This window comes from Cebus imitator, unplaced genomic scaffold, assembly GCF_001604975.1.
Source record: "Cebus imitator isolate Cc_AM_T3 unplaced genomic scaffold, Cebus_imitator-1.0 Scaffold819, whole genome shotgun sequence".
NCBI lineage: Eukaryota > Metazoa > Chordata > Mammalia > Primates > Cebidae > Cebus > Cebus imitator.
This window is the reverse complement of record NW_016108134.1, coordinates 297,443-301,207: the sequence shown is the minus strand read 5'-3', so window position 1 is coordinate 301,207 and position 3,765 is coordinate 297,443. Positions and strand designations below refer to the sequence as shown.

At 44.6% G+C, this 3,765-nt stretch overlaps 1 protein-coding gene across 1 annotated transcript in view; it reads right to left on the bottom strand.

Moving 5' to 3' along the window:
* CASP14 (caspase 14) overlaps window positions 1-2,045 on the bottom strand; it is a 9,352-nt gene extending 7,307 nt beyond the window's left edge. The window contains exon 1 of the mRNA XM_017520248.2: window positions 1,787-2,045. The gene's annotated coding sequence lies outside the window, so the exon portion shown is untranslated. The remainder of the gene's footprint in view (window positions 1-1,786) is intronic.
* Window positions 2,046-3,765: the final 1,720 nt, after the last annotated feature.

The window sequence follows — 3,765 nt, the reverse complement described above, 5'->3', positions numbered from 1 at the left end:
TTCTTTCTTTCTTTCTTTCTTTCTTTCTTTCTTTCTTTCTTTCTTTTTCTTTCTTTCTTTCTTTCCCTATCAAGATCCTTCTCTGACAGTTTGGGTGGCATAATATCTGCTATGCCTTCCCCCATCACCCATATATCCATCTATCTTTTCATCCACCTATCTATCCAGTCATCCAACAATTCATTCATCTATCCATCTACTGTCTGTCCATTCATTCATCATCTATCCATATCCATACATTCACCCACTCGCCCATCCATCTATTCATCCATCTGTCCATCTATTTATCTATTAATCAGTCATCCCATCCACTCATTTAGTGTTCCAACCACACATCTGTCTAGCCACCCATCAGTCCAATTATACATCCATCCATTTTATCCATCAACCTGTCCACCAATTTATCTTTCCACTCACCTATCTATCCATGCATCCATCCATCCATCTACCCCCTCACACATCTATCCATCTGTCTGTCCATCTACCCATCTGTTAAACAGTCATCCTGTCTACCCATTCATTCTTCCATCAACCCATGTATCTAATCATCCATTCATTTGTCCATCAACCCATCTATCTTTCCACCTACCTATTTGCTCATCCATTCATCCATCCATCCACTCACACATATATCCATCCATCTATTCATCTACCCATCTATTAATCAGTCATTCCATCCACCCATTCGTTCTTCCATCAACCAATATGTCCATCCATCCATCCATCCATCCACTCATTTATTCATCCATCCATCCATTCATCTGTCATCTCTATCTTCTTCCATCCCTCATCTATTCTTTCTATCTTCCATTCATCCCTCCATCTAACCCTCCCTCTATCCATTCCTTCATCTACCATCTCTATATTCCATCTATCCATCCACCTATTTACTCATCTATCCACCCATCCACCTACCCATCATCCATCCATCCATCCATCCAGCCAGCCAGCCAGCCAGTCATCAAATATTTCCTGGGTATCTATGGTGTGTTATGCACTTAGAATCTGCTAAGTAAGACAGGTATGTTCCCTGACCTTCTGTCCTTTTGCAGGACTAGTCTGTGACAGATATGAATGTTAAATATCTCTTTTTCTTTTACACACACACACACACACACACACACACACACACACATACAGAGCAAGTGCTGTGAAGAAAGAGGAACCAAAGATTGTGAGGGAGGAAGTGGAAGAAGCATAACCCTGGAGTCAGACAAACCAGCACCAAACCTTCCTCAGTTCCTTCCCGGCTGTGTGACCTTGGGCATCTCATTCTCTCTAGAGACTTGATTTTCCCATCCAAAAAGAACCTGGGGAGAGCCCTAGGTGCTTGACAGCAATGGCAAACCCAGGTAGGTTTTATGATCCCTCTTAACCTCCTGGAACTTTTCCTTCTCTGGACTCTCACAGCTCTGCTTGGTCCTACTTGAGTTACAGCATTGTTTTTGGTTCTTATTCTCCTTGCTGGACTGACAGCTCAGTTTTCAGGACTGAAAGCCCGACTTCATTATCTCTGTCTCCACCACGGCCAACAGTGTGGCAAGGAGCACAGAGTGGGTGTTGAGAGAATTTGCTGAGTAAACAAATAAGACACAAATGAACAGATGAAAGAAAGAGTGGATGTATGGATGGAAATTTCTTCCATTCTGCCCAAACTGGCCAGAGCATTAATTCATGAAGGGAGAGGGAGCGTGTGTATGTAAAAGAGAGAGAGAGAGTGTGTGTGTGTGTGTGAGAGAGAGAGAGAGAGAGAGATGGAAGAGCTAATATCTGCAAAATCGCTTACCGACCCTAGAGGCGGCTGTTCCTCAAGGCCAAGTTCAAGTTCACTACTCTCCTAGTTGTCAGTACAGAGCTGGGCACCGAGGAGGAGTCAGGACCACGTGCTGATGTTGGAGAAGGGGCTGACAGTGTGGAGTCTCCCCGGGTTTCTCCTGAGAGGCCTGTCTGTGAATGAGGTGGCACAATCATCTGTCCCTTTATTGTCAGTGAGTTTTCTGTCACTCAAGAAGCCTCATGACACACCCTTGGCACAGCCTTAGTGTGAAAATGGAGCCAACGCCAATGGGATGGGTGACGGTAAGGCTGAGTGGACTCCCTCTGGCAAAGGTGGCCTAGGCAGAGCCTCTAAATTAGCCAGAGGTCTGTGCCAGCCCAGCCACAACCCCTCCCAGCCCCCATCCCATATCCAGCTCATCTGGTTATTACATCATCACTATACCTAGTTCATTCATCTCACCTTCCACTGTGTAGATAACTCCGACTTCATTTACTTGTCATCTCATCAAGTACTCAAGAGTCTAGAGAGATCAGTATTGTCCCATTTTGCAGGTGGGGAAACTCAGGCTTATAGAGGTGAAATGACTGCCCAAGGTCAGCAATTGGCACAGTTGGCATTCAAATCTATAAGGGGTGAGGTGTGGTGGTTCACACCTGTAGTCCCAGTGCTCTGGGAGGCCAAGGCAGGAGGATCACTTGAGGTCAGGAGTTTGAGACCAGCCTGGGTATAGTGAGACCCTGTCTCTAAAAAAACAAACAAAAAAAGCAAAATGATAGCATGCACCTGTAGTCCTAGCTGCTCAGGAGGCTGAGGTAGGAGGCTGGCTTGAGCCCAGGAGTTTGAGGCTGCAGTGAGCTATGACTGTGCCTCTGCACTTCAGCCTGGGTGACAGAGCCAGACCCTGTCTTAAATATAAAAAGAAGCAAACAAGTAACCCCTAAAAGGTTCCAGCCCAGTTGCCTTAACTGATGCCTCATGTTGAGTCCTCTCTTCTCTTCTTCCTCCTCTATTTTTTTCAGCCATTTTATTTCATTTTATTTTACTTATGTTAGCAGTGAAACCAAAGGTGAACCTGATGAAACCCTCCAAACTTAACCTGCCTTGCCTTTAATTGCTTACTTGCTTTTAATTGCTTACTTACAGTTGATCTTAAAATGCCACTAGCAAGTCACATAGCCAAATAATGCATAACTAAACTCTCGATAGCTTCCCTACAGATAACATTTCTGACTGTGGGTCACTATGGTAATGGGTGCTTAAAGTTGTTTTTCAAGAACTAGGTGGGAGGCAGCTCTTGTCTAGTTTAAGCCAGTGGAGATCGCGGACCCTTCATCTGGACCCATGTGGGTAGCTGACATCAGAGGGCCATAAACTCCACCCTCAGATCATGCTAAATGCTACTTTCTGCACATATGTCCTATCTAAAGCCATGTAGCTCAACTATGCTTGCTCAGAAATCCTCATGACTTCACCTTTTCTACAGCTAGTCATCTTTCTTCATACTTTAGACCACCCTGTGTTCTATCCCATAAGTACCCTCAAACCCTATTTTTGGGTGGGAGGATTTGGGACCTGTTTTCCTACCACCTCGGTTAATTGCCTTGCAAATAAACTCTTTCTCTTCTGCAAAATCTGTCACTGCAGTGATTGGCTTGCTACACGGAGGCAGAACAAACTTGATTCCATAGCAACAGCTTAAATGAGATATAATTTACGTATTATACAATTCATTCACAGAAAGTGTCCAATTCAGTGAGCTTTAGTACATTCACAGTGATGCAACCATTGCCACAGTTCATTCTGGAACATTTTCTTTTTTCTTTTTTTTGGAGACAATATCTTGATCTGTCACCCAGGCCAGAGTGCAGTGGAGAGATCACAGCTCACTGCAGCTTCAAACTCCTGGGCTCATGTGATCCTCCTGCCTCAGCCTCCTGGGTAGCTGAGACTACAAGTGCGCACCACCATGCCTGGTTAGTTTTTTT